At 35.7% G+C, this 13,390-nt stretch overlaps 1 long non-coding RNA gene across 1 annotated transcript in view; it reads right to left on the bottom strand.

Moving 5' to 3' along the window:
- LOC123848302 (uncharacterized) overlaps nt 1-13,390 on the bottom strand; it is a 286,642-nt gene that overhangs the window by 82,396 nt on the left and 190,856 nt on the right. The window contains exon 10 of the long non-coding RNA XR_010409500.1: nt 8,209-8,363. This is a non-coding gene — a long non-coding RNA (uncharacterized LOC123848302). The remainder of the gene's footprint in view (nt 1-8,208; nt 8,364-13,390) is intronic.

The following is a 13,390-nucleotide window of genomic DNA, read 5'->3' as shown; positions in this document are numbered from 1 at the left end:
ATCAGAAACAGACTCTATGTGCTTATACAATGGTCCTTGTTTGAAGTGATAAAGTTTCTTAGCACTTCGGAGGTATAATTTTCTTCAGAGAGAGCATCCTCTGTGGCAATCCATGATAGGCTTCCTACACAATGGCCAAGGAAGGCATAAAAAGCTTACCATGGTTGGTGAACCTGAATGCTTCTGCAGTGGTTAGTTAATTTAGCATAATCCAGGTCCTTTTCCAATTTGACAGATGGCCTAATCTGTGTAATTTTACAGGATTATATACTAATTTTTTCAACTGTTTTCTTATTGAATTTATTATAGTGAATTTGGTTACAAACTGGTATTTCTTATTTAGATTACTGCATCCAAATATTTTACATATAGCTAGCTTTATTTATTATATTAATTATTATGTTTCCAATTAATTGAAGGAAAATAATAATTACTCTTTTATTCTTTCATTAGAAATCACAGGCCAATTATAATTAGGAGGCCAAATCAATTCCAAACTTACCAAATTAATTAAATAAAACAAATCAGTGTTACCTATCTCTGTTTCTCATTCTTTATCTGGGAATTCATATGCATAGTTGCATAATGTCACATTTTTAGCACAGTTTATGTATCTTTATTTCATGTTTTTATTTTATTTTTTCTGAGCATACTCAACTAAGGATCCATAAGAATTTTATTTTTGTAATTTTTCTCTAGGTTCTATTAAAAATCCTTGAATATATCTTCTTAGTTTTAATTTTTGCTTTCTTAGCCAGGCTGGGTTTGATTCCCAATAATCTCAGTCCTCGATGATTCTTTTCTTGCATATTGCATGTACCTTCTCTCCTAAAGATTGCTCAGGTATCCCAGCGTGCAAAAGGATGTGTTGCATGTAGCCAAGAATTAGTGAGGAGAGAGATTTAACATGCCCACACATTTCAGGCAAGAGAAAGGTATAGGTCCTAAACTAATGCAAGATTACAAAAGTTTTCCCATATGACTGAACGCTGAGCTCAGCCCCTTTAGAGGGCAAGAATTCACTGGAAGACCTGAGGTAACTCCCCAGTTGAAAGGAGAACAAGAAAGGTATCAATAGGCTTCTGTCCTGCTCTGGGCTGTTAGTGGGAGGATAAATAAGCAGAGCAGTGACTTGCAGAGTAGACAGCTCTATAAAATGGCTCTGATTGGTTTGCTCATGAAGGGAGTACACTAAAATAGGAAGTGGATGGATTTTTAGAACTTCAGTTCTTTGGATTCATCCCTTAAGAGACATCTGTCACAAGCAAAATGACTTAACACTAGTTGTGATCAGAGACAACAAAGAACAATAAATGTAAGAATAGCAGCAAATGAGCAGCATCAGTGCATTTGGTATGGTAACTGACTATGAGAAGCTGTGGTGATGAGACTTCAGAAAACCTCAGTATCTTTCATTTCTTTGGTTGACTTTTCCAAATCATAGAGCAAAAAAGTAAGCCCTAAGTACTATTACACAAGATACTTTTATGTTAAAGCCTTTTGGCCTGATTCATTAGTTGGATTTCAGTTTAAATGCCCTTCTTTGTGTTCCCACAGTATCCCATAGCTCCCCCATTGTAGCGCTTATCCATAGCCACAATGAGAACATCTGTTTGATGGTGTCTTCCATCAGAATGTGAATTCAATGAACGTAGCAATCGTATCTCTGCTGCTTACCATGGTATCTTTAATGAAGTTCCTGGAACAAGGTAGTTCCTTAGGAAATATTTTTGCATGAATGAGTAAGTGAAAGCATTTGAAATTCTACTTAAACACAGCATGTTGACATCAATCATAATTTGTTTCTTAATTATAGGTTATATAGTTTTCTGAAACTATCTCTATCACGCACATGTAATATCATATATTCAGTTTATCCAAGTACTCACAATTTATACACTGCATCATTCTAGGGATGCCTCACACATCAAAGTCTAAATAAGATGCCCTTATATTTATGCACTATCAGTCTGAGTGGCCACACATGGCAACCCTGATAAATGCTGACCTATAGCACCACCTAAGATCAAAACGGAAGAACTAGAATACAGGGTTTAAGAACACAGGAAACCCATGGGGAGTCTTAATCTTACTAGAAACCCTTAATCATATACCATATTAACCTTTTTTTTTTAAGATTTTATTTATTTATTTGAGAGAGAGAGAGAATGAGAGAGAGAGAACACATGAGAGGGGATAGGGTCAGAGGACGAAGCAGACTCCCTGCCGAGCAGGGAGCCCGATGCGGGACTCGATCCCGGGACTCCAGGATCATGACCTGAGCCGAAGGCAGTCGCTTAACCAACTGAGCCACCCAGGCGCCCCCCATATTAACCTTTTAAAAAATAGTAATGTTTTAAAAGGAGTGATTTTCATTAGATGCAGTTTTGGGTTTTATTTTTTTTGTTTGTTTTTTGTTTTTGTGTTTTATAATGATTTTAGAAACAAACCTTCATATAAGATGTGACTCTGTCCTGGTTAAAATCCATCAAAAAAATGAATTTCAAAAATGTTTTCCCTCTATTCATTTAAATTATACCAACCACTGTAGAGAATACTCAATCCTATTCATTCAGCTTTTATTCACAGCTCCAACTACAAATACAGCTCCTTCTTCTGTAATTATTTTAATATATTTTGCTTACATAACCCTTTGACAAGACATCCTGACACAAGAATGGGTTATTTTACACATACATGTTCTCATTCCTAAAATCTTGGTAGAATGCACATCTCTTTGCATCTTCCTAAACACCGAAGTATGTGATTTATGTAGAAGGAGCATTGACTACTTGATCTGAGTTTGTACTAGGCAACTGACAAAACCTAACATAAATTAGTTTGTACAAAAGTTATTATAATCTTTTGACCCATATAAAAGGAAAGTTAAGAAAGGACCTGGCTTCAGGATGACTGGATCCAAGTATTCCATCATTATTGCCTAGAAGCTTTTACTTTTCATCTTTTCATCTCTGCTCGTTTTTATTTTTAATTTTCTCAATATGATGGCCAAAATGGCTTTCATAAATCCCCATTTTCACCCTCTGTTTTAAAAAATGCATATAAGGTTCATGCCTACATTTCAATCACTGTTAATCTTTACAACTTTAATGCAAGTTGCATGTGCTTATCATATTGCAATAAAGAATCCCTTTTAAGTATTCACTATTGTGGTGAAACAGAGTGTTAAAACAGATTTGTATTAGTATCTAAACTCTTAGAAATATCCTAACTACATATTGTTTTCCATGTTAGAGCAGAATGATTCTTTTTATCAAAGCAATACAGTAAATAAAACCTGTTTCATCACATTCAAGTTATGGGATGGCAGAGAATAATTCGCTCACTTTCCTGCATGAGATCAGTATGCACCTTTTTTTTTGTGCTTGGAAAAATTTATATGATGTTTGTTTAAAATGGAATGTTTCTATGTGTTGCATTTTCCTGGAACCATGGATTCCTGAGGTAATTAGGATGGAAAGTCATATCAGCAACCATAAAAAAGAACTCCTTTTTGCTTATGTATGGTCATATGAAATTTCTACAGTTATAGCTTAGGTTATTATTTCTGTAACTTGGCTGTTTATGTAAAACAGAGGCTTATTGTTCAAGAATTAGTATCTCTTCTTCTGTTGCAGCTTCTCTTTGGAGAATTATCTCAGGGATGAAGTACAGAAAGCATAGTCCCAGATGGCATATGCTGCATTTATATTGACACGGAAGCACAGAAAACATGTACAGAACTTGCCATCCTGGTAAGTGCCCAGACAGCAGACATAAATCAGACTACAACACACATTTTCCAGCTATTATCTGATTAGGTATGCACCAGGCATACTTCAGCATGCCACACAATCTAGAGCTGTCTTGGGTCTTTCCAGTGAATGGATCAGAACAAAGATGGCATGATGGGCAAACAAGTGATATCTCAAAATGAAGAAGGTAACAAGGCAGCCAAACCAGAATGAAAGGAGGCCTGGTCTAAGTGGAAAGTGTGACAAAGCAGCGCAGGTGCCATTTCTCCCCAAATACTGTCAACAGTTCTTAGAGATCAGAAACATGCCTGAAAGGTAGGTATATGTGTAACCTCTCTGATTTGAGAAGCAGTGCATCTATCAAATCTCTATTTCAAATTATGCTGCCCCTTTACAGGAAGGCACCATTATTCCCCTCCTCTTGCATTCTCTTCTGCTAATATCCAGAATCCTATAATTCATCAGTGCAGAAGATTCTGTAGAAGACGGGGCCCTGAATGCAGAGAACAATCTCCTAGTTTTGGAATGATTGTCAGACCTCATGCAATTTCCATGGCTCTGTGATCCTTCAGAGGCTGCATTTCCTTGGGCATAGGGAGAAAATTTACACCTTCACTTAATATTTTGAGCCATCTTTCTTAAATCAGAAAACTAAAAAGCATGAAATTTCATGAGTGTATTGTGTGTCATGGATTATAAATATTGAATTTATTATATAGAAGATTGCATGATGTATTAGTTTTCTATTGCTGCCAAAACAAACTGTCACACACTTCACAGTATAAAAAACCCACATTCATGACCGTACAGTTCTATAAGTCAGAAGTCCAACAGGTCTCATCAAGGTGTTAGCAGGTTGCATTCTTATCTGGAATCTCTAGAGAGAATCCATTTCCTTGCTCATTCAAGTTGTTGGCAGAATTCAATTCCTAATCATTATAGAACTAGCATTTCCATTTCATTGGTGGCTATTCAAAGGCCACTTAAGGGGCGCCTGGGTGGCTCAGTTGGTTAAGCGACTGCCTTCGGCTCAGGTCATGATCCTGGAGTCCCAGGATCGAGTCCCGCATCGGGCTCCCCGCTCGGCACGGAGTCTGCTTCTCCCTCTGACCCTCCCCCCTCTCATGTGCTCTCTCTCTCTCATTCTCTGTCTCTCAAATAAATAAATCAATTAACTAAAAAAATAAAATAAAATAAAAAGTAGTAAACAAAGGCCACTTGACTCTTTGACTCTTTGAAGCCACTGCTTCTTCCATCTTCAAAGCCAGTAACTTTGGGCCAAATTCCTCTCATGCTTCAAATCTCTCCTACTTCTTCCCTTGTCACATCTCTCACTGAGTTTTCTGTCTTCCTCTTCCACTGAAGAGTCCATGTAATTACACTAGAACTACCCAGGTAATTCAGGATAAAATCCCTTCTTTAAGTCAGTAATCAGCAATCTTAATTACATCTTAATTACATCTGCAAAATCCCTTTTGCTATGTAAGGTAACATATTCAGGTTCAGGGGATTGGGTGTAGACATCATTGGGGGACCTACCACACACACTTATAAAATTCTCTTTTAAAATATTTACTCACATAAAGACTGATTTTTATGAACTGGCACAATCAGTACTAGACACATTGTTTTCCTATAAAATATCGGTTATTATTTATTTTGTTGGAATTATCTACTGTTAAAGAAGACAGCAAGCCCAAAATGGAGGCACTTGTACTAAACTCTGTGTCAACAACCCAAAACTTAATACCCAGCCTAACTGCAGTTTTAACCCCCCCAGGAATGTAACCTTTAACTAGTCAATATGGCATTACCTGATTACTCCTATAGATAATCTGCCCAGTAGACCCCTCTGTCCATTCCCCTTAGGAAGATCCAATCTTTGCTAAAAATTTCCTCTTTTCACCTTCTTTCTGCCCTTAAAAACTTTCCTTTTCTATAATTTAACAGAGCTCCCTTCTGTTGCTAGATGGGATGCTACCTGATTCATGAATCATTAAATAAAGCCAATTTAATCTTTAAATTTATTCAGTTGAATTTTTGCTGTTTAACACTAAGAAGGAATTAAGTTTCTGTTACCCTTATTTCAATCCCTGAAATTTCTCAAGGGATACACAAAACAAAAAGAATTGTTGACATTTGTAGGTTATTACTTTACTTCATTCATTTAAAGAATTCATAAACCTTTCCAAAATCATGAAAGATTCTTCCAGAAGGCACCCAGCTAATGTCATCCTTTCTGCCTTACCTCATATACTTGGCAGACATTACCTAAATTTAGCTATTGTAAGCAGGTAGGAATCTCCATGTGTTTTTAATAACAATGAGGCTCTAGAGACTCCTAACTATAGGAAAAAAACTGAGGGTTGCTGGAGGGGAAGTGGATGGGGGATGGGGTAATTGGTGATGGGCATTAAGGAGGGCACTTGATGTAATGAGCAGTGGGTGTTATATGCAACTGATGAATCAGTAAACTCTACCTCTCAAACTAATAATAAACTATATGTTAATTAACTGAATTTAAATAAAATTTAAAAAAATAATACCGAGGCTCTAAAGCTTCAGTCTATCCTTTCTTGCCCATGAAAGCTTCAGTCTATCCTTTCTTGTCCATACTCTACTGTCAGAAAATCTTTCTTTATATTTAACCCAAAAACCATGATATAATTTAAAGCTTTCTAACTTTCTCTTTTGGAAAGGAATGGATCTGTACCTTAAAGTGCTAATGAAGTTTTGTAAGTTCTTCTGATCTCTTCTCCCTCAAAAGTCTTTTAAAAACCAAGAAGTTTCTTATATTGAGGTATGCTCCCTCTAAACCTACTTTTTGAGGGTTTTTATCATGAATGGATGTTGTACTTTGTCAAATGCTTTTTCTGCATCTATTGAGATCATTTGGTTCTTATCCATTCTTTGATTAATGTGATGTATCATGTTGATTGATTTGTGAATAGTGAACCACCTGGCAACCCAGAATAAATCCCACTTGATCACTGTGAATGATTTTTTTAAGGTACTGTTGGATTTGGTTTGCTACTATTTTATTGAGAATTTTTACATCCATGTTCATCAGGGATATTGGCCTGTAGTTCTCTTTTTTTTAGATGAGTCTTTATCTGGTTTTGGTGTCAGGGTAATGCTGGCCTCATAGAATCAGTTTTTTCTATTTTTTTTAATAGTCTGGAATATTTTGAAAAATAGGTATTAACTCTTCTTTAAATGTTTGGTAGAACTTGCTTGTGAAGCCATCTGGCCCTGGACTTTTGTTTGTTGGGAGTTTTTTGATTATGGATTCAATTTCTTTGCTGGTTATTGGTCTGTTCAAGTTTTCTATTTCTTCCCATTTTAGTTCTGGTAGTTTATATGTTTCTAGGAATTCATCCATTTTCTTCCAGGTTGTCCAATTTGTTGAAAGATTCCACCAAAAAACTGCTAGAACTGATACACAAATTCAGTAAAGTTACAGGGTACAAAATCAATGTACAGAAATCTGTCGCATTTCTATACACTAATAATAAAGTAGCAGAAAGAGAAATTAAGGAATCAGTCCATTCCATTTATAACTGCATCAAAAATAATAAGACACCTAGGAATAACCCTAACCAAAGAGGTAAAAGATCTATACTCTGAAAACTGTAAAACACTGAAAAAAGAAATGGAAGATTACACAAATGGAAAGACATTCCATGCTCATGGATTGGAAGAACAAATATTGTCAAAATGTCTGTAATACCCAAAGCAATCTATACATTTAATGAAATCCCTATCAAAATACAAACAGCATTTTTCACAGAACTAGAACAAACAATTCTAAAATTTGTATGAAACCATAAAAGACTCCAAAGAGCCAAAGCAACCTTGAAAAAAGAAAAGCAAAGCTGGAGGTATCACAATTCCAGACTTCAAGTTATATTACAAAGCTACAGTGATCAAAACAGTATGGTATTGGACAAAAATAGACACACAGCTCAACAGAACAGAATAGGAAACCCAGAAATGAACCCACATCTATATGGTCAATTAATCTTCAACAAGGCAGGAAAGAATATCCAATGGGAAAAAGACAGTCTCTTCAACAAATGGTGTTGTGAAAACTGGACAGCAACATGCAAAATAATGAAACTAGACCATTTTCTTACACCATACACAAAAATAAATTCAAAATGGATGAAAGACCTAAACATGAGACAGAAAACCATCAAAATCCTAGAGGAGAACACAGGAAGCAACCTCTTTGAAATCAGCTGTAGCAACTTCTTTCTAGATATGTCTCCTAAGACAAGGGGAACAAAAGCAAGAATAAAGTAGTGGGACTTCATCAAAATAAAAAGCTTTTGCACAGCAAAGGAAACAATCAACAAAACTAAAACAGCTATAGATTGGGAGACGATATTTGCAAATGACATATCTGATAAAGGGTTAGTATCCAAAATATATAAAGAACTTATAGGGGCACCTGGTAGTTCGGTTGGTTAAGTGTCCAACTCTTGATTTCGGCTCAGGTCATGATCTTGGGATCTTGAGATCAGGCACCATGCTGGGCTCTGTGTTCAGCATGGAATCTGCTTCTTCCCCTCTCTCTGCTCCTTCCCCTGCTCGTGCTCTCTCTCTCTAAAATGAATAAATAAAATCTTAAATAAAATGAAGTCATAAAAGTCAATACCCAAAAAATGAATAATTCAATTAAAAATAGGCAGAAGACATGAATAGACATTTTTCCAAAGAAGACATACCAACATACAAAAACATGAAAAGATACTCAACATCATTCATCATCAGGGAAATACAAATCAAACTACAATGAGATTATCACCTTACATGTGTCAGAATGGCTAAAATCAACAACACAAGAAACAACAAGTGTTGGTGAGGATGTGGAGAAAGCGGAACGCTCTTACACTGTTGGTGGGAATGCAAACTGGTTCAGCCTCTCTAGAAAACAGTATGGAGGCTCCTCAAAAAATTAAATAGAACTACCCTATGATCCAGCAATTGCACTACTAGGTATTTACTTAAAGAATACAAATATACTAATCCCAAGGGATACATGCACCCCAATGTTTATAGCAGCATTATCTACAAAGCCATATTATGGAAAAAGCCCAAATGTCCATCAACTGATGAATGGATAAAGAAGATGCAGTATATATACAATGGAATATTATTCAGCCATAAAAAAGAATGAAATCTTGCCATTTGCAACAACATGGATAGAGTCAGAGAGTATTGTGCTAAGCAAAATAAGTCAGTCAGAGAAAGACAAATACCATATGGTTTCACTCATATGTGGAACTTAAGAAACAAAACAAATGAGCAAAAGGGAAAAAAAGAGAGAGAGAGGCAAACAAAGAAATAGACTCTTAACTATAGAGAACAAACTGATGATTACCAGAGGGGAGGTGAGTAGAGGGATGAGTTAAATAGATGATGGGGATTAAGGAGTACATTTGTTGTGATGAGCACCAGGTGTTGAATAGAAGTGTTGAATCACTATATTATACACCTGAAACTAATATAATATTAGCTACACTGTATGTTAGCTAATTGGAATTTAAATAAAAACTAAAAAAATCCCCAGAAGTTTCAATAATATCAAATTAACATCTATAGGAAGTCACTGTTATTAAAATCATATAATACCAATATACATTTGTTTGTCAATAATGATAAATTATTAATGAATAGAATATTTATAAGAGTAAAACTTAGTCATCAAAATGTCAATATAAAAATGCAATTAAGAAACACAAAACTATTTTTGTGCCTCTAGTCACAAAGAACAAATCTTGTGTAAGAAAAAGTGAATTCTATTGACTTTGCCACTAACTTAAGAAATGTGCTTCAGGGGCGCCTGGGTGGCTCAACTGGTTAAGCACCTGCCTTCAGCTCAGGTTATGATCCCAGCATCCTGGTCTAGCCCCAAGTTGGGCTCCCTGCTCAGCAGGGAGTCTGCTTCTCCCTCCCCCTGCTCTTGGGCTCTTGCCCACTCTCTCTCTCCCTCTCAAATAAATAAACAAAATCTTAAAAAAAAAAAAAGTGCTTCAACTGAAAAACAGGTGTTGGCTAGCTCTTATGAATTCTTTCTTTGTCAGGGATTGTAAATGACAAGGAAATTCTCCAATTTGGGAGAAGAAAAACTTAACTATGGAAAAAAGAAAGGATACTAGGAAGACAGATCAAATTCTTTCTAGTTTAGAGAACCACAATATATGAAGAATCCGAACTTAAGAATTTCCATAGCATTTTATCTGAACTTCTTTGATGAAGCTTTTAACTGAATACATTGTATCATAATTATTACAAACATGTCTTATCTTCTAAACTGGAATTACAGAACCATTGATTTGAATCACTCCAGTTCTTATCAAGCACTTATACAGAAGAGCAAAACAGAGTTCCTGTTCTAGGATTAGTGCCGTACTCCAATTCATTGGGTAGAAAGTCTGTGTTGGAAATATTCATAGATGTCACATAAACTCAGAGGCAGCTAACCCTATCTGATTAGTAAAGATGTATGGAGGAGTTTAAGTCCTGTGGGAATTCACAATGCCTGGCTAGCTAAGATATGATAAACACAATCCTCCTTGGGAGAGGTTAATTTTAAAGAAAAGAAGGAGTGACCAGAACAATGCCTGGCTAGCTAATATATGATAAATACAATCTTCCTTGGGAGAAGCTAGTTGAAAATCAAAGAAGGAGTGGCCAGAAAACTGGGCCTCCTTTTAGGTTTTTGGACTGAAAACAGCCAGATCCTATTTGTGGCTCAATGCTATCTCCCAGGAGACAGATACTTACGTTAGGTTAGACATAAATCCTTAATAGTCACCTACTCCCTGCCCACAAGCCACAAACTCGGATAGTTCTAATCTCACAATGCCTGTAAATGTCACCATCCTAGTTATTGAAACATTGCATTCCTTTCAAATCTTGAGTCTTTGATAACATACATAATAAAAATGGAGGTAGAGTTTGGCTCAGGGCCTTTCGCCACTAGAGTGTCTGGTCCCCAGGCCCTCTCCTTTCTCCCTTGGGTGTCTGCAGTAATCTTTTAATTCACCATCTCAGGGTTTGCTGGCCAGACCTGACAAAGTCCAACAAATTTTAGCAAGGTGAAGAAAGACAAGGGAGCAGGGTAGGTATCCTTGTAATGGGAAACAATGTAAGTAAAGGAAGGGAGATAGAAACATCTTTTTAGAGTGGTGTTGAGGAAGCTCACAATATTAGGCAAGAGTAAAAGATAAAGGTAAAGATGTAGACAGGAACCAGACACTGGAGTAGAATTATATGAAATTCTTATAAGTGATTCCATACTGCTCTATCCATGCCAGCACTGGGCATGTGTATTTGATTTTTTTTCCCCCTAATTTAGTAGCTCCCTAAATTACCAGAGCTCCACCTCTCCCTAGAAAACACACAAAGCAGAACACCTTTATGCTCCTTCCCCACTACAGGTCATTTGATGTGGGACTGAAAGCCTGTTTCAGTCTCACAATCTCCTTCACTATTTCTCTCAGGAAGCCTAGGGATGCTTGTGAAAATGGAATTTGTTATGGTTTCCTTTCTTATACTAGAACTCTTTGGGTAGGTCTGCCCAGTGTAGCTATTGTTCTGTATATACTACCCATTGTGTCTCACACATATAGTATATATTCAGTAAATATTAATAGATATTTACTGTCAATCAATCAATCAATCTTGCCTGGTGCATACTAAAGCACTCAATAAATATGTTTTAAATATGAGTGAATAATAATAACAAAGTTAATAACATGTAAAAAATGTAAATTATCTTGAGATTAAACTGCTGGAAAAGGATGAGACCAGTATATGAGCAGAAATTATTAAATTCTAAGTCACATGTTTGAGATCAGTGGTCTAAAAATTAATAAAAGGAAGACAATATTAAGTCCAAGAAAATGTATGAGGAAGTGGAAACATAAGTTGTATCTTAAAGGATAGGTAAGCGGTGATTTTTAATCACTCTCTATATTATACAGATAAATGGTGGGGTTCGGGTAAGGAAAGTTAGAACATTTTTATGACAAAGGCCCAGGAACAAAAATATACAGAGTTCATATTTGAGGATCCCAAGTTATCCGCCTCATGTTCTCCGTCTTTAATAGAGAAGTCACCAGTCTTTGGTAGATTTACTCCATTCCACTGTTCTCCATGGCCATAGATTCAAAGGCTTGGAAATTACATAGCTTTTCCCCTGCCACAAACCTGCTAACAGTGTCATCAATTATTTTCACCCAGGGCAACAACACAGTAACTGTTCTATGGTTCATCTGAGATTGATAATATGCCTCACAGATCTGGAGATGAAGACTTTAGACCAATGATTTATAGATGTAAATTCATGTGCATTTTTTCCAGTATCCCACAATAATACATTTACTATGCAGTTAGTCTTTTGATGTGAACTGTCGGAAGATATATTGGACAATACATCAGACTGAGCAGAGCAACAAGCCTTTTGCTAAACATGAAATCATGATCCAATTTCTGCAATAAAAAGTGATTCAGAGATTCTCTGCAGCATTCCATATTCGGAAAGCTACCTGAGTGAAAGGAGATTATATGTAATAGAAGCAAACAGTGAAGGATTACTCATAAGCATAAGTTTGTGGAGAATAATACATCTTTAAGTACAGTAGTTAAAACAACAATCCAAAAAAATCAAAAGACTAGACTGGAAAAACAGGTATAAACTTGAAGATACAGTTCATTAGAAGGTCTATAAAACCAAATCTCTAACTCTACTGTCAGGAGAGAAAAAGAGAGAAAGACATACTATTTTAGAACAATTTACCTATCTATCTACTATCTATCTATGTATCTCTCTATCATTTGTCTATCTGTTATTTATCTACCCATCATCTACAATTTTAACTTCTTGTTTTCTTATATTGCTTTACTTCTAAAAGATGCCAGCCTACATAATTCCTAGAGTAAAAATTTTTGCTGTGATGCTAAAAATTGCCTTATTGGTTCTATTTATTTTATATCCACTTTAGGTTTTAGTAAAAAAATAAATATGCAGATTATTTTATTATACTTCAAACCAGTATAGCTATGCTTTTTCACATTTTACTGAAGAATAATATCATATATATAATACAGAAAGTGCGTATTTCATAAACTACTCATAGCCATATAATGAACCTGGACAGAAATCACAAAATGGTCCAAAGTATTCTTTAATGAGTATGTCTTAATTATACAAAAGATCAAAACACCCAGTCTTCTATATCATCTATGATAGTAAAGTCTATATAAGAGTCCTAAAAATACTGAAAATGCACTGAGCTTTCAGAATACTTCATCTCATAACTGCCTTCATTAAATTTATTATTCTTTGAAGTTGCTGCAACAAAATAAGTGAAATCTCTCTCTGTTGTTAAATTAAAAACATATCATAGAACTATATCCCCAATTGTATTACTTACATATTTCTGCATAACAATATTAACACGAACTTTGAAGCTAAAAATGATATAGATCTATTACTTCACAGTATCTATGGGTCAGGAATATAGGCAAGATCTAGCTCCGTCCCCTGCAAGCCTGCAATCTAAGTGTCAGACATGACTGCGTTTCATCTGGGAAAAGATCTACTTTCAAGCTTTCAGTTATGG

Source organism: Mirounga angustirostris, unplaced genomic scaffold (genome assembly GCF_029215605.1).
Source record: "Mirounga angustirostris isolate CCGP_5_RB_7025 unplaced genomic scaffold, mMirAng1.0.hap1 SCAF_2, whole genome shotgun sequence".
Taxonomy (NCBI): Eukaryota; Metazoa; Chordata; class Mammalia; order Carnivora; family Phocidae; genus Mirounga; species Mirounga angustirostris.
Note: the sequence above shows the minus strand (reverse complement) of the source record. Positions and strands in the feature narration are given on the sequence as shown.